The sequence below is a fragment of the Tamandua tetradactyla genome, chromosome 1 (assembly GCF_023851605.1).
Source record: "Tamandua tetradactyla isolate mTamTet1 chromosome 1, mTamTet1.pri, whole genome shotgun sequence".
Lineage (NCBI taxonomy): Eukaryota > Metazoa > Chordata > Mammalia > Pilosa > Myrmecophagidae > Tamandua > Tamandua tetradactyla.
In genome coordinates, this window is record NC_135327.1 from 52,696,053 (window position 1) to 52,714,902 (window position 18,850).

The window sequence follows — 18,850 nt, forward strand, 5'->3', positions numbered from 1 at the left end:
AAGCCTAAACCCAAGGCATATCTGAGATTTTAATTTCCATGCACAGCAAATGGATTGGTATGCTTTGAGTTCAAAAGCAATTCATTGGGCTGAAGAGAGTGAAAACTAGAGAGAAACAAGAATTCTAATTAGAGCTTTGGACAATGAACTACTGGTAATATAACGTTTTATATAATGTAATACAATACAATGTTTTGCCATATAACTTCCCTATTACATATATCACTCTGTTCTTTTAAAGCCAGATTAGAACTAGTAAAAACATTGCAGGTTACAGCATAACATTTAAGATATTTTCCCATCTCTGGATGGATAAACCCTTCTAAATATATTACTGCTAGTCTTCTAACTTTAAACCATCTCTTAGGAGTAACTCCTGTTGAATAGTTGCATCTGCTATATTCTAAAATATCTAAGAACTTTTCGTATAATTATTATATAATTATTTTCTTAATTATATAATTTTACATATTCTTAAATGGCTTAAGGGGTTTCACTGCAATGATCTGATTTTATTTTCTTAGTAATATCCTTTAATTCTATAATCTCTGTGTTCAATATTTATACAAGCAAAAAACATTTATTTTCAAAGGTCAAGCAAAAGCTGCTATTGTCATTGATGCAAATCCCTTTTTTAAACTCCTTGTTTAAATGACAAGAAATCATCTACAGCTATAGAACCAAATCATTGTAAATGCCCTTCCCCTATATGGTGTTTAGTGATTTGAGTAAATGTGCTAGATATCTGTCATTCGCATTAGGGCCCATATTTCCAAATGATTGCATAAAGATAACTTTTCTGCCTCTAAAAGTAGAAACAAGTGAGAAGGAAGAGTTTTCAGAAAATGTTGTAAATTTATACTGCATATTTCATATTTAAATTTTTTAAATATTGATAATTTATTAATATATCATATTGTATATATTATAAAAATAAATATTAACATTTAATATTTACATATTAAATCCAATATGTAAAATAACTTGCAACTTAAATACCCTGGTATAAGGATGCCACACCAGCCAGTTATAACATCTGATATGATTGTTAAAAAAGGAAAAATGGGACATCTCAGATAGTAGAAAATGTATGTTAGCAGAGCTCATGTATTCATAAAATTAGTCAGTATGTCTTATAGATCCCTCTAAGTGCAATGTTACCTAGCTCTGCACAGGCTGCCTGAAGAGGCTGCATGCTGTTGTATGTTTATACGCCTGTAACCGTTGCTCATAAGAAAATCTAAGTAGAGCAGTAGGGTAGACTGAATACAAAAATGTCCCCAATTTTCCACCCCTCACTATATCCATATCTGTTGCAATCTGACTTTATAGCTTTTCCCATCAAGCTTTGGAATCCCTTTGCCTACTCCTCAAATCAGGACTGGCTTTGTGACACGGTTTGTCCAAGAGAATGGTGCATAAGTGGTAATGAAACCCTTCCGAGCCTAAGCTTCAAATTTGCCCAGCCGCCATAAGAACAAGCCCTAGCCAGACTGTGAAAGGAGTGTGAGAAACCAGTGGAGAAGAGCCTATTCATCCCAGCTGAACCATCTTAGACCTGCTCAGGGCCCGCCCACCCCCAAACATGTGAGCCAGCCCAGCCAAGGTCAGCGGAGCTTTCTCTCTTACCCACAGCAGATGGCAGGATGCATGAATATGTCCAGGCAAGACCAGAGACCTGCCCAGCTGATCCACATACTCATTAGCAGTAATAAATGTGCATTATTTTAAGCCACTGAATTTTGGGTGATTTGTATCACAGCATTGTTGTGACAGTAGATAAATATGATATAAGTATGGATGTTCCAACTATTCAATAAAAATTTCGCTAAATTTCTTAAAGACTTAAAAAGAACAAACACACTGTTCTTTGGTTTCTTTCTCCTTGCAAATCCAGGGATTTACTTCTACTTCACCAAAGTCATTCAGGTCATGACTTCCATTTGTTTTGTTTAGAAATTCTGGAAAAAAAGAAAAAACCACCAACCCTCCATTTTCACAGATTAGGATTCTGGTCCTAATATTAGTCAAGAATAACAAAACACTATTTACATAATGTGCAAATAAATTGACACATCAAAGTTATGACTCATCACCCACACTGACCTCAGGAATACTTTTCATTTTTATGACACTTGATTTTTTTAAGTGCTCGGTCTGTTATCTTCTTTTAGTTCCAGAGAAAATTTTGGAGGTAAATGTTCTCACCATCCTCATTTCTCATGTAGGAAATCTGGAACTAAAACCAAGAAGTGAATTTTCCATTTTAATGCAACTTTTCAGGATAGGTTGAAATAAAAATGTCTTAACCATGTCTGGTTAAGACCTGAGCCCCTCTTGCTGTAAGGAACTGTTCTGCAGAAAGCAAAAGATAAAGGCACACCCTTTTAAAAATTTAACATTGATATTTATAATTATAACCATGTATTATGTAGTTATAATATCTTAAAATTACATAGCACTTCAAATATTTCAAAAAACTCTGGAGATGTAGGAAGGGAAGTTTCTTTCCATAGATGGAAATATCAAAGTTCAGAAAGTTAATGACTCCACCAAGGTCATATAATGGTGGAACCAGATGTGGATTATCCCAATATTTAGACACCAACATCAGAAGCCTGAGTCTAACCATGTACTTGAAAGAGATGCATTCAGGTCATTTCCTTAATATTCTGTGTGTACAAGTTGCACACCAATACAGCTGAGATCATCATGGCCCAAGAGGGAAAAAAATATGCCAAGTAAATTAAAGGAAAGGCTACAGCTGGCTTAGCTGGGGTGAACAGTGTTGAGACTTTGCAAGTTAGGACTCACTCTGACACACCACACAGAAGAATCTATTCATGAAGAAATAGACCAAACTGATTCATTGGCTTCTGTTGTGTGTGCTGTTTGGAGTTCATAATCTGAAAAATATTTGAATCAGGATCTTGTTCTCTGAAAAAGGAGGGGTAAATGCACTGTCACATTCACTTAATGAAGAACATCCTTTGATTGTATCCGTGTGGGTAGATTGAGCCTGAGCTTACTGTGCAAAGAATATGCCAGTTATTCTCTGGAAAAACTTGGGTGCAAATTACAGCCTGCACCCTCTGGAACCCAGCATTGCAGCCACAACTGACAGCTGTGCACAGTGTAAGTGGTGAGTTAAACCATGGACTCCATCTGTTTATGCTTCCTGACAAGAACAAGTTAATCTTCCAGAGACTGGCAGTAGCACGGTTAGCACGCCGGGTCCTTCCAAGTCTTCAGTCTTCAAGCAGGCGGAGGCTAAGCAGTCAAGTGAGTTTTCACTTCTCTCACTCCAAGTTTGGGGTGGCAAAGTCTCCAGATTGGATGTCTTCTGTTGACCCCTCTGGATCCAATCCATTCTCCATCTTTCTCTACCAGACTCTCTGGGATGCTGATCCAGATGGACTTATTAATCGGGTAACATGTGCCCTGTCTTCTAGTTGGCTTCAGCCATACACCAGGATGAGGTGGGCGGGAGAAAGGAACGCAAGTTCAGGGAGGGTATTTATTTACCTTGGTCTCTCCATGCTGGGTCTTGAAGGTTAGCTGCCTTCATCTTCTAAGACCACAGCTCCTTTCAATTTGCCCTTACAGCAGTCTCCATGGGTTCTGGGAACCCCTTCTCCTTACGTACTCAGGCCTAGGAGTGGTAGCAGCTCCCTGCTCTTATTAGCAGGCCTAGGGTCCTGCACTACCCCTTATATTCCATCCTTACCTTTATAAATGCTCTCTTTATATTAATCTATCCTCAGTTACCCAACTGGAGTATTTCCTGTTGGGACCCCTGACTCATACTGTGTTGGCTACATCTCACCAGATCTGTTCCAGGTTATCATGTTCATTTATTTAAAGAACACATGTGACATCTGGCAGTGGAGTCCAGATATAACTTGATGATGCCTTGATTTGGACAATCTCTTGCTCCTGAACTGAAAATTGTAAGTTAATAAAATCCCCGTTGTAAAAGCCAGTCCATTTCTGGTATATTGCATTTCATCGGCTTTAGCAAATGAAAACACAATCCTTTTTCTTTCAATTTTGATAACATATAGATAACACAAAATTTCCAAGTTCAACCATTATTAAGTGTGCACTCCAGTAGTATTAATTACATTCACAACATTTTGCTGTCATCACCATGATCTATTACCAAACTTTTCATTACTACAAACAGGAACTCTATTAATCAAAAACTCCATACTACCCCCCACCCAGTTCCTGTTAGCCTCAAATTTACTTTCTGTCTCTCTGAATTTGCTTATTCTATGTAATAAATATAAATGAAATAATACAAAAAAGGAATACATGTGACATACTGATTGCATTTTAAAACTTTTTATTTGAAATGATTTCAACCTACAGGGCAGTTGCAAAAATAATACAAGCCCCATATAGAGGACTCCAACACACACCCTCCTAGCCCCAGATACCCAGATCAACCTATTTTAACACTTTGCCACCTTTGCCATTTAATTCCATCCCTCCCTCCCCCACCCTCTGTATCTCTCTATCTATCTATCTAATTCATCTTCTGAACAATTAAGAGCAGGTTACACACATCATACTCTTTGAACACATAATAGCTCCATGTACATTTCTTAAGAATAAAGATATTCATTTATGTAATCACCTTAAATACATTTAATCAAGTTCAAGAAATTTAACATTGATAGAAAGCTTACATTCTATATTCCAATGATGTTTTTATGAGCCGCTTCTCCTCCATTCTTAGATCTCATCCAATATCATGTACTGCCTCAAAGTGACATTATCACCTTAGATCCTCTTTCTTTTCTTTTGAATTGTGGGGACATCTACAGAACATAAACCTCCCCACCATCCCACCCCCTCCCAAGCATGCCATCCAGTGGGATTAATCATATTCGCACTGTTGCAGTCCCCTCCCCATCATCCACTGCTGTCATTTTCCCATCACCACAAACAGAAACTCTATACTCATTTGCAATAACTTCCCATTGTCCCTGCCACATGGCCCTTGGTAACCTGTTCTCTTTCTTTCCCTATAAGTTTGTATATACTCTGATATTTTCTTTGTAGTAACCATGGGACTTAAATTTAACATCCTAAATATATAACAATCTCATTGACTCTGTGTGCCGGTTTGAATCTATTGCAGACCCCAGAAAAGCCATGTCCTTTAATCCTCATTCAGTATTGCTAGGTGGGAGCTTTTTTATTGTTCCCATGGAGATGTGGCCCACCCAAATGTGGGTGGTAACTTTTGATTAGATGGGTTCCATAGAGATGTGTTTCCTCCCATTCAAGGTGGGGTTGCTTACTGGAGCCCTTTAAGAGAGAACCATTTTGGAAAAAGCTACAGAGCCCATGCAGCCAGAGACATTTGGAGATGAAGAAGGAAACTGCCCCAGGAGAGCTTCATGAAACAAGAAGTCAGAAAAGAAAGTGAGCCGACTTCGCCATGGGTCCTTCCAGCTGAGACAGAAATCCTGAACTTCATAGGCCTTTCTTGAGTGAAGGTAGCCTCTTGTTGTTGCCTTCATTTGGACATTTTCCTAGCCTTGCCTTCATTTGGACATTTTCACTGCCTTAGAACTGTAAACTTGCAACTTATTTCCGGTATATTGCATTCCTGCAGGTTGCAAACGGACACACTCTGATACCAAATTAATAGTCTCAATAGCACACATGAACTATGTTCCAGTACCCCTCTGTCCCCCCACCTTTAAGTAGGTCTTGTCACAAATTACATATTTATACATTACAAATGCAAAACCATTGATTTATCATTACATTTATGCCTTTGCCTTTTAGATCCTGCAGGAGGGAAGAAGGGGAACTACAAATCAAAACATAGTAAGTAGTACTGGTGTATATATTTACTCATGTCATTATCTTATCAGATATTTATTTCTCCATGTGGCTTCAGTTTACTGTCTAGCGTCCTTTCCTTTCAACTGGCAGGACCCCTTTTAGCATTTCTTGTACAGTTGATGTAGTGGTGATGAAGTCCTTCAGCTTTTGTTTATATGGGAATATCTTAATTCCTCCCTCATTTTTTAAAGACAATTTTGCTAGATACAGAAATCTTGGTTGGGAATATTTTGCTTTTAGCACTTTAAAGACGTCTTTTTCACTGCCATCTCGCCTCCATCATTTCCAATGAAAAACTGATTCTTAATCTTTATTGAGGTTCCCTTGTACAAGGTGTATTGTTTCTTTACTGAGATTTCAGATGTCTCTGTCTTTGTTATTTGACAGTTTGATATAGCATGGCTTGGTGTGGGCCCATTGGGGTTTAGCCTGCTCAGAGTCCATTAAGCATCTTGGATGTGTATATTCATGTCTCTTGTTAAATTTGGGATGTTTATAGTCATTAATTTTTTAATCTTCTGCCTTCCCCTTTCTCTCGTTCTTCTCCTTCTGGGACTTTCCCTAATGCTTGATGGTTTCTCACAGGTTCCTCAGACTCTGTTCACTTTTCTTCAGTCTATCCTCTTTCTGTTCCTCATACTGAATGATTCTGATTGTGTTATCTTCAAGTTTACTTGTATTTTCTCCTGCCAGCTCCAATCTGCTGTTGATCCCTACTAGGGAATTTTTAATTTCTGATACTGTGTTCTTCAGATGTGTTGAGTTCCTTTTTGATAGTCTCTTTGTGTTCACCTATTGTTTTACCAATTCCCTTTAGTTCTTTGTCCATGTTTTCCTTTAGCTCTCTGAACACATTTAGGAATGTGTCTTTAAAGTCTTTGGAATGTCTGGTCCTCCTCAGTGATGGTTTCTAATGCTTTCATCTTCTCCTTTGCCTGGGCCATCACTTCCTATTTCTTTGTACGTTTTGTTGAAATCTGGACATTTTGATATTTAATATGTTATCACTGGAATTTAGAGTCTAAAGAATCTGTTCCTTTAGCTTGTATCCAGCTAACTTTATGACAGAGCTTTCCTTGCATGCCAGAGCTAACAAAGAAAAAGGAAGAAGAAAAGGGAAAAAAAGAAAACAACATTCCCACTCTTTTTAAACTGATGTGTGCAAGAGCTCTCCTTCAGGTCTTATCCATACAATGAGTTTGCAACAAGGCAGGGGCCTCCCTGGTCTTTTCTGCCCAGCCTCTTGTCTTGGGCACGCTTGATGGCCCCAGGAATTCCTCCATTTATACGGTTACAAATGTCCCCTTTTTCCTAGGAAATTATTTCCTTACAGTCCCGGGCACTCCACTGTATGTCCTCCAGCCAACAATCCCCTGCCCTGAGCAGCACAACTTGACTGCTCTTCCCAGCATCCTGTAGGAGAGCTCAGTGAGTAAGCTTCTACACTCAAGGGCAGGTTTTAGAACAGTGAGCTCCTCGGGCTACCACCAGAAAGACTAGACCAGACATACATGCTTTAGTCTATGCACAAGGGTTACTCTGCTCCCTCCTGAACCAGGACTAGGTATGTGCACTAAGAACCCAGGCTGCCTCCATGAACCAGTGAGGGGTGGAGGAGGGACCAGCCAGGACACCACAGGATCCTACTGCTTTTACATGGCCTTTTATTCCAAGCTCTTAACTTTTCTAGAAATTTGAGAAAGATGTTTTTGGCCGTTCTTGATGGTTGTTCAAAGCTTTGGTGGAGAGGCAGAGAGCTTGGAAACATCTCACTCTACCATCTTGATCAGGGTAGAGGCTATTGATTGCATTTTCATTAGCAGGCTGTACACTGTATTGAGAATCACAAGAGCTTGGTTTTCACCCCATCCATATGTGACTTAACTTGGTGATCCCAGGCAAGTAAGTTCCACTTTGCGAACATCTTTCTTTTTGTCCTCTTATACCTACACCTCTTCCTATGTCTTCTTCATTGTTGTTAATTTATTTTTGTCTTTGCTTTTTTCTTGGTCATTTTATAAATGACATGCACCTGCTAGGACATGGGAATATAAAAATAAATAGTACAGCTGCCCTCATATAGTTCATAACCATAACAGGTGAAGTAGAGATATACACAGTAGAACAAAAATTATATGGTGGTTGTATAAATGTGATATTTACTCTCAGCAACCTTTAGTTTTCTTGTTTAGTAAATGATGACAATTATTCTGCTAATTCCACAAGATGAGATACCAAGTGATTAAATGATATAGGTGAAAATATTTTCAAATACTAAGAATATTCAATGCAAATTTATTACTAGTTATCACTAACAAAGTTATTACCAGTGGTAATAGCATCACTATCACATTATTATTATGTTGCTTGCTCTACTCTTTCTCCTTTTAAAATGAATTAATTATAGTATTCCTTCTTGGCATTTTCAGTAACTTATGTATTGCTGCTCTCCAGAAAATATTTTGCCTAGCAAGAGTTTAAAGAAATAAGAAGAAATCTCTTGAAAACATAATTATAAGAATTTAATTTCATTAAGCAAGTGGTATTTATGATATATTATAAAAATTAAGTCATTAAATCTATGGAATCCCAATGATTCCACTAAGCCATAAATAAATGTCCTTGCCAGATAGGTAGTTGAAGATACTTCTATAAGCAGTTCAGAAAGCAATTAATAAAACCATTTACTGGTGTTCTCAGGTGGCTATCCCTAAAAATAAATTCTTTTCTTTATCTTCATCTACATGGTTGCTGAAGTCATCTAATCAAAAAGTAAGAATCATTTGTTTTCCTCAAAATGTGTGCAGATCGTGTCTGATGCATAGTTTTGCCTTGCCTGTTCTTACAACAATAAGCTTCTTTGGGGGACTTAATCCATGTAGTTTAGGTGGGACTGCGCATCTCTAACCTCTTCCCACCACAGGGACGTGTGATCCAGGTCTAGAAAATCAGAGAGTGGTACCATTTGGCTATAGTGCTTGGCTTAAGATTAGTCATGTGACCCAAGCCAAGCCAATCAGAAGTTTGTCTGAAACTTCTCTGCCAAAATTATCAGCAAAGGCTCCCATGTATCACAGGTGTTGGTAAATGGGCAGAATAGGCATCTTAGGTTGCTGATAAGCATCTTGCCCACCGTGAGGAAGGAACCTGTCTAATACACAGAGAGTGAGATGGATGATACATACAGAAATTAAGGCAAACACTTGGACTTTGCAAATACATCAGAAAAAAAATAATCCTTTCTTTGCTTAATCTAATTTGATTTACATTTCTGGCATTGACAGAGTCCTGATGTTGCCATATAATTTAAAATGAAAATGGCTGAAAGTATTACAAATTAGTATTCACCTTTGCTCTTAAGAAAATCCAAAAAGGAAAAAGAATTTAGGCATATTCCAATTAGTATTCTCAGAGCAATATGAGATTTTGCAACTGTAAAACATGAAAGAGAAGACCTGGGCAAGAAGCAAAGAAAAACGAAAGCCTTCATTTAAATTAAAAATATAATTGCCCAATAAAATGGTAAATAGAGGAACTAGAAGAAAAATCATTAATTTTTCCAGAACATAAATGTATTCATTCATGCAACAAAGATTAAGTAAATACCTAATATGTGCCTGGTTCTGTCCTAGTTGCTTGGGTTTTACAAAGAACATAATCCTGACTTTGCAGGGCTTACCTTCTTGGTGCATGAGAAAGACAATAACTATAAACATAATAAGTGAGTGAAAATCAGAGCATGTTAGGCAGTAAATAAGAGTGCATGGAAATGGACACTGAGGATACTGAGGGCAGGGGGGTAGGTTTTGGAATTAAATGGGACTGTCGAGGTCATGTTCATTGTGAAATTAAGGTATAAGCAAAGACTTGAAGGAGATAATGGATGGGATACACCAAAGGATATCTGAGGAAAAGGGATTCCAGGCAGAGGGAACAGCTTGTGCAGAAGTCCTAAGGCATGAGTGCCCACATGGGGGAAGAAAAGCAAAGACATGTTATGGCTAGAGGAATGAGTGAAAGTAAGAGTAGTGGAGTAAGAGTAGAGGCAGCAGGGACTATATATTTTATCTGGGTAATGGGTGATTTATGGCTTTGATTTCTAAGATTTTTCCCACCACTTTCTGGTATAGGTGTAGGGTCAGGCATATAGACCAGTGGAACAGACTAGAGAACCCAGAAACAGAGCCACATAAGTATGACCAACTGCTTTTTAACAAAGGTGCAAAAGCAATTCAATGGGGGAAAAACAGCCTTTTCGACAAAAGTCTTGCAAATAGGTAGACTGATTCCTTCTATTTCATTCTTCTTTTTCAAAATTGTTTTAGTGATTCTAACTCCTTGGCCCTTCCATCTAAATTTTAGAATAATCTTTATAACAACAAAAAAAATCTTTCTGGGATTTTGACAGGAATTGTGTTAAACCTGTATACCAAGTTAAGGAAACTTACACCTTTACTATGGTGAATCTTCCAATTCACGAGCATGCCGTGTTGCTCCTTTATTTGTGTTTTCTGTGGTTTCTTTCAGCAGCATTGAGAATTCGCGGCATGTTTTGTTTGATTACCACCCAAGAATTTCATTTTTGTGAGTGACTATAAATGATACTGCATGTGTAACTTAATGTCCACATGTTCATTATTAGGATATAAATACAATTTGTGTTTTTGTATGTTTTCTTGTACCCTGTAAACTTCCTGGCCTCATTTCTTAGTTCTAGGGGGTTTTTGGTAGATTCTTTGGGTTTGTCTGCATAGACAATCATGTCATCTGCAAACAGGGAGAATTGTCTTTATTCCTTTATGAATTGTATAGCATTTATTTCCTTAACTCATAGGATAGAACTTCCAACACTACGTTTAAAAAGAGTGGTAAGACAGGATATAACTTCCCCTTTTGTCAGTCTTGGTGGGAAGATATTCAGCCTTTCACTATTAAGTATAATGTTCTCAGTAGGCATTTTGTAGATAAAACCTTATTAAACTGAAGAAGTTGTCCTCTATGTCTATTTTTCTGATTTTTTTTAAAATCATATATAGGCATTGAATTTTAGTAAATGCTTTTTCTTCATTGATGGATATAATTATGTAATTTTTCAAAAGCAGGACACAGAGGTCAGGGCAGACTGGATGGAAATTCAAGATTTTAATTGAATTGGAAACTTACCGTGAAAATTAATCTGGTCTGTCGCGATGCGTGTGACAGGCACAGGGACATGAGTGGAACCTTTCATCTCCATGTACTGGTGCAGATTTAAAGCTCCAGAGGATTATTAGTGGGCGATTTTAAGATGTTTTATAACTTTAAATTAACTTCAACAAGACCAGGGGCAGTGAGGCCTGGCTGGTGGGAAATGGTATTTTTCAAGGAATTGATCCATTTCATCTAAGCTGTCATATTTATATTTGTAGAGTTGTCTTTCATAATATTCCCTTATTATCCTTTGCTACCTAAAGAATATGGAGTGATATTCCCTGTTCCATTCTTTATAACAATAATTTGTGTTTTCTCTCTTTTTTCATTGTCAGTCTTCACAGAAGTTTATTGAGTTAATGATCTTTTCAGAGATCATCTATTTGCTCTGTTTTTCTTTTTCTTTTTCTGTTTTAAATTTCATTGATTTATGGTTCTTATTATTGTTTCATCCTTCTGCTTGGTTTGGGTTTACTTTCATCTTCTGTTTCTAGGTTCATGCAGTGGAAGCTTAGATTATTAATTTGGGAACTTTTCCCTTTTCTAATATATGTAATCAGTGCTATAAATTTCCCTTTCAAGTACTGCTTTAGGTCTGTCCCACAAGATTTGATTTATTGTAGTTTCATTTTTATTCAATTCAATATATTTTTGTTTCCCTGAAGACTTCCACCTGCTGCATGGATTATTTAGAAGTGTGTCATTCATTTTCCAAGCGTTGGAAGATTTTTCTGTTATCTTTTGGCTATTGATTTCTAATTTGATTCCATTGTAATCAGTGAACACACTTGATATGATTTTAGTTCTTTTAAATTTGTTTAGGCTTGTTTTATGGCCCAAGATATACTCTATATTGGTATATGTTTCATGCTATATGTTCCACTTGAAAAGAAAGTGTATTCTGGTGTTATAGGATGGAGTCTTCCTTAATTTTTATTAGATCCTGTTAATTCACAGTGCTATTGAGTTTTTAAATATTCTTGCTGATTTTCTGTTTAGTTGCACCATCAATTGTTGAGAGAGAGGCACTGAACTCTCCAAGTATAATTAACGTGTCTCTTTCTCTTTCAGTATTTTTGTTTTTACTTTAGCTCTTTTGTACATATGCATTTAGGATTTATCTTTCTCTGTCTCTGATAATTTCTTTGCTCTGAAATCAACTATATCTGGTATTATTATAACCATTCCTGCTTTACTTTGATTAATGTGTGAAATATTTTTCCATTTTAGTACTCTCCACCTAGCTATATTGTCCTGTTTGGAGTGAGTTTCTTGTATACAGCTTATATTTGGAACATGGACTTGTGGAAACGTTAGGGAAGGCGAGAAAGTTTGCCCAGGACTCAGGGTGAGGAGTCAGGCCAGTTTTGTAAATCTCAAAGGACACGATGTAATGCTTGGTTACAAAAACATAAGGCTAGGTGAGCTGGCACTGAGTCAAGAGCCCTGTTTCCTCCAGGCCTGGCTGGCAAAGTAAAGGAGCTTGACTCAGCTGCCTATAATATGAGATCAGGAACATCTGCTCAACACAACTATGGACAATTTATAGATATACAGAACACTGCCAATGCCTAACATCAATTGCTCTTCCTAATTCATTCCCCACCTTCTCACAGGCCTCACAAGGAAGAACATTCAGTATCAAACAGAAGGTACCCCAGGGGTATGCAAGGTGATTTACGGGAAGGTCTAAGCAAATATTAGAACTGCTTTTTATATTTATTTGTATTTATCTTTTCAAATGTGCAAACTGCATTAGGAGTGCATGTAAATATGATATTATAAATACATGTATTTTAAAGATGGAATGATCTCAGACTATTTTTACAGATAAGCATTTGGGGATCAAAATGTTTGGCTATCACAGATCTAGAGGATAAGATATAGTTTTAGGGCTACAGAAACTAAAGATACAGTGGCATCAGATATGCTACTAGGGTAAACTAACAGAGACACACAATCACATTTTTCCTCCTGTTTGTCTATATGGCAGTTACTTTCGGGACTGCAAAGGGTTGAGAAATACTAAAATAAATTGGGAAAGTTGCTTGGAAAAGTCTACAGAGAGAAGACAGGGCTCCTTAAAATAATAATTTGGCCCATTCACCATGCAAGCCACTAATCCCAGAAGGTAAATATCCAACCTTCCCTGATCCCTTCAACATTGGCAGTTAACTAGACTGCAGGTTTAACTGCAGTACTGTATTTTTCCAAGAAAATAGGAATAAATTGATATTTATTGTTAGGCACTTTACATGTGCCTTCATTGCAGGTCTTTTAAAATTAGCTAACGTTATTCCCATTTTTCCTGAAAGGAACTGTAGACTATAGTTTGCATAACATCTACAGCTCGGAGAGCTGAGATCCAAATCCAAGGTCTCTTACCCTAAGTGCCATATTCTTAAGCAGTGGTTCTCCCCATCTAAATAAGGAAAAAGAAGTTTCTGAAGCTCTCATTTTTCTAAGAGTTATGTACTTTTCCCCTGTGTTTTCAGAGCAAAGGAGAGGCACTGTCCATCGGGCAAATATTTTGAAATGGAGGAAACCACATTTTAGGAGTATTAAAATTGGTTTATAAAAAAAGGGGGACATGAGATCATTAAAACTCTGGTCACGAAGTTTAATAGTTGACCCCTGAATGATTTCTGGTGCTCACTTTGACATTCAGCAACCAAATGTTGAATTAGGGAAATGACAATTGGAAAAGTTAATAGGTTCATTAAACCAATTTTGTGAGACAATGCAAGAGAGTAGATGGCTATGCAATTTCCACGCATCATTTGTTTGCTAAGTCATTCAGCCTTGGATGCCATTTATTTTTCAATTCAGAGCCAAATACATATATGATTTTTAAAAATGGGTCTAGAAAAAGGGTTGATGTGGGTTTGATGAAAAGGGTCCGTGAGCCCTCTCTTCACAGTAGCCCCATTAGATAGAGTGCATATCTCCCCTGAGGGTGTGTACACTTCAAAGCATGCTATTAAATGATAAGATGGAGCAGGAAAAATTTAATTTCTCCAGAATAATTTTGGCAACCACAGAGATATCTTGCAGAAGTGGACATTTAATTCTTTCCTAAATGTACATTGCTGTGGCTTGTGATGAAACACTTAGAATATCCTAGGAACCGTGTCTTCTGGGAATTGCAGATAACATACCATTGCTCGCAATGGTCATATTTCTATTGTCTGAGGAGGTGAGGAAAAAAAACATGAGGGGACTATAGGTGTTGGTGAAATCAACTCTGCACAGTGGACTTAAAAATATATACCAATCAAGTGCAAAAGAAAAGAGCAAATCTCAGCTAAATAATTTCATGGAGGTAGTGATATGAGATATTTGAAGATAGTTTTTTTTCCATGGGAAAGTATGATAAGAAGTTTAAATTCACCCTATAAAATTGTCTGATAAAGTATGTGACTATTCCATTAGGTATTTTCAATATTTTATATACTCAGTCCTGTTGCAACGACGTTAAAGAGGCAAAACATTTGTAAAAAGCTGAAGCATTAGTAAGCAAATTAGAATATACCTGCTAGAGTTATGAGAATAGATCAGTTTATTAAAATATATCCATGGAATCACAAGATTATAGTGGGGGATACATCGTCTTCAAGTCTGCCTATTTGTTCTGAAATATTTACCTTTAAAATATCCCCTCTGGGCAACGGTGGCTCAGTAGCAAAGTTCTCGCCTGCCATGCTGGTGACCTGGGTTCATTTCCAAGTGCCTGAACATGTTATAAAATATATATCTGCATATATCTATATATCTATATATCTGTATATCATCTATATATCTGTATATATATATCCCCTTCACCTCCATCCCCCAGATCCTGTTAAAACCTTCTGTTTTCCTTTCTCATCTGGATCCCACACCTGCAAAACCTCTTGAAATAGAGGTTGCCTCAAAGGTCCTTTGAGATGGTGGTTAACCATGCTCATTGAGTGAGGCCTGTTCACTTTCTGAGCCTTTATACAAGTAGCTAACTTGACCTTGAATGGAAGTGAAAATTGATTGCTTCATTGTTTGTCTGCATCTTCTCTCTGTCTTAGCATTTCTGCCTGGATGCAAAATTATTCTGAGTGCTATACTTCACCCTCTTCCTCATTCTTTCTTTGCTTTTCTCTCTAATTGTACTTTACTTTCTTTAATAATATCCCCCTCCCCCGAAATGTTCGTTCATAGAAACATCATGTGGCAGTTATTAGACACCTACTCTGTACCAGGCAGTATGACAGGGCTTTTACATGAATTTATTCTAATCACTAGCTGAATAGAGGTAGATAGTGAGGAGGAAGGGGAATTATTTCAGTATTTTTCCCACTTTAAGAAAGGCAATAAACATCCGTTTCTAATTTGCCAAATGAAAAGTATTGCTTGCTGGCTACTACAATCCAGGAGAAATGGTTAGAATTAATTAGACGGAACCACAGGGCTGAAAGGTATGGTAGAATATCACTTCTAGCCTTTGGGGATGGGGTAAAATATTATGTGTGGTGACTTGTCCAGTAAATACATCAGAAACAAAATTATAAAGATGCCCCTTTTATTATAATCAAACAAATGTGATAATGAACTATTGGCAAGGTCTACCTGCTTTTTCCCTTTTAACTCTTATCCGATTTTCACATAGTCACCCGGGTCTCTCATTCTCACATCTCCAGAAAGTGAGCTAATTAGAAATTTTAGCCAGTTTTCCATGAAGCAACCTTGACAAGGTGAAAGTCAGTGGACATCAGTGGAAGTCCTCATTGGAGAATACCATTCTGGATGCATGCTTATCTGACTCACAACTTTTTGGCAACTCAACTAAAGCATTCTTAAATATTCCAAAATATGAACTCCTTCTTACTGTTTAATCTAAATCCACTCTGTTAGAATTTAGATCCATTTTAACTGATTTCTTTTTGCTCAACCTCAGTGATTTGAGAACACTAATTTCTTTAATAACTCTTAAAGCAATCCAGAGACCCTTGTCTGTGAGTGGTCTGATCCTTAAAAAAGTTTTCATCTGAAATGTTTAATTCACTTTAATAGCTTTCTATCATATCATTAATTTTAAAAATAAGCAATATCTGTTGAATGTTCACTAGGTGCCAAGGACGGAAATGCAATTTATGTAAATTGTAGACAGTAGTGGCTAAGCATGAATGCTCTGGAATCTGAAAATCTGGATTTTCATCACTAATATTATCAATTATTGGTTGTTCCAACTTGAGCAGATTACTCTTTGGATTTCCATTTACTCATTTGTTAAATTAAAATAAGAAATTAGAGTGGGCTTCTGCTTCTGGAAAAAGATGGGCTGGAAGAAAATAGATTTATCTTTCCATCTAAAACAGTAAAACAACTAGAAATAGAATAAGAACAATGATTTTGAAGACACTGGAAATCAGATACAAGAAAGGGTGATCCATGAGAGACATAAAACAAGAGAAATGAACCCTTTGATGTCCCCAGCTTTTGTCTCCAGGTCATGGAATAGGGAGAGACTAATAGACAACCTGAGCCGAGGAGAGGGAGCTGAGTCTAGAGAGAACAAGTTGTCTAGCATTCTCCTGGCAAGAGTGCTGAAGAAGAGAGAGCTGAAGAAAGAAAGAACTCAAGAGATTTGCAGAAAGTCTTCCTCCCCTATCCAACAGAGCACTCATCAGTGAAGACATAAGAAGAACTTTCCCAAGACCAGAGAAAGAATTACTGGAGGAGGTTAGGATTAACACTGCCAGGCACTCACACCAGGCTGGGAATAGCGTCTGTAACAACCAACTATCAAGAATGGAACACCTGGGTTCAGTGGTAAAATGCTCACCTTCCATGCAAGAGACCTGGGTTCAATTCCCAGACCATGCATACTGCCCACCCCCAAAAAACAATGGAACGCCTTAAAATTCAGAAAGCACTGGACATAATACCCAGAAGGTCTTGCCTTAGTATGGAATAATTAACCCTGGAATAAACATGTTATTGTCCCATCTAACAAATTATAAAAGCAAGACACTAAAGGTCAGTGTTTCCAAGTAACTTATCTCTGTTCTAGAATAAAAACACCAAGAACATTTATAGGAATATATTAGCATTCAGCACTCAAAAAGGCAAAATTTGCAATGCCAGACATACAATAAAAAATTACTAGACATGCAGGACCAGCTCCTGCAGCTGTATCTCTCTACCCTCTTCTATCACCAGGGCCACCATGCACAGACGTCTGCTTCTCAGGACAAAGCTCAAACTTTGAGGACAATACAACCATCAGCTGACTCAGTTTCCACTATTAACTAGGAAACTCTTGGGGCATTTTCTTCTCCCACTCTCGGGATTTTACCAGCTTACACCACTAAGCTTAGTAGAGCTGCAAAGCTAGCACAGAATTTGCAAAGAGGAATGTTAAGAAGATTGTCCTTTCAATAGACAGTGTTGAGGACCATGTTACCTGGAGCAAGGATATCAATGCCTACAGTGGTGAAGCTCCCCTACAAACCTTTTCCCGTCCTCAGTGATAAGACTCAGGGCCTTCCCATAACGGTTATGCATGCTGGACTCAGCCGAGAAGGATGAAAGAATATTTCTGTGGTGAGTTTCTGGTGTTTATTTTTGGTTCTGATAAGAAACTGAAGCTGTCTCTCCTCTCTCTCTAGCTACCACTGGAAGGAGCTTTGATGAGATTCTCAGGGTTATTTCTGTCTGACTCAGGGCAGATAAAAAGTTTGTCATCCTGGTTGACTGGAAGGAAGGACACAGGGTGATGCTCCTTCCAGCTATCCCTGAAGAGGAAGCCAAAAACTTCCCCCTAAAGAATCCTTCACCAAAGAGCTCTCCTCTGGCAAGAAATACCTCCACTACACTCCTTAGCTAAAAAGTTCTCTGGGAAATCGATGCTGGGACTGCTCGCTGGCTTAGCAGAGTGAGCCAGAGGAGACCAGCTGCCAGTCATGCTTTCCTGCAGCTGTCCATAAAAACCTCCTAGCCAAGATCTTTAGGTTGCTATCCTATGATCTTATTAAATGAAAATGGCATTAAAATTCTCTTAGGATTCTTTACTCTGTGCCTCCACACGCACTCTGTTCTGTTCATGTATCTCAGCACTCTCTTTGAAATATAGTCTGTATTTGGAACAGGAATCTCATTTCAGGGTTTCTGATGAACAAGTAAGTACCATTGACATTTGGGAAAACCTGCTTTAGTCTACCACAAAATGGCTCAGATTTTTAGCTTTCCTAATCAAGTCCTCTCTTCCATTACCCATTTTGGGAAGTTATTTATTAGTCAGGTTACTCTAGAGAAACAGAACCAGCAGAAGATATATATAACACAACACATACATATTTATATACAGTGTATAAAGTGTATCTATATTAAAGTTTATGAAATTTATTATAGGAATTGGAAGCAACCGAACTTGATATTCAACCTTCTTTGTAAATACCTTTGACTCTCCGGGAGGTCTACCAGAAGTAGTATAACAAATAACAAGTGCCTTATCTGTACATCATTCTCCTCTATAATATGATACACATAAAGGAGCACACCTTGGGAAGAGAGGAAAGGAGGATTTTAAATGTTTTATTATAGAACTGTTTTTGCAATAGGTGGCTATTTTATAAATTTTTACTTGGGGGGATTAGCAAATAAAACCCTTTGCTAGAACTGAAAAAAAAAAAAGTTACCAGACATAAAAGAAGCAGGAAAATAAAGTATAGTATGAGAATAAAACTAATTCTATCAAAACTGATCCAAAACCAACACAGATATTAGAATTTGCAGACAAGGACATTAAGATAGTTCCCATGCA

The 18,850-nt window shown here is 37.5% G+C and overlaps 1 pseudogene; it reads left to right on the forward strand.

Moving 5' to 3' along the window:
* The first annotated feature begins 15,232 nt into the window (after nucleotides 1-15,232).
* On the forward strand, nucleotides 15,233-17,910 carry LOC143680636 (peroxiredoxin-6 pseudogene; annotated as a pseudogene).
* Nucleotides 17,911-18,850: the final 940 nt, after the last annotated feature.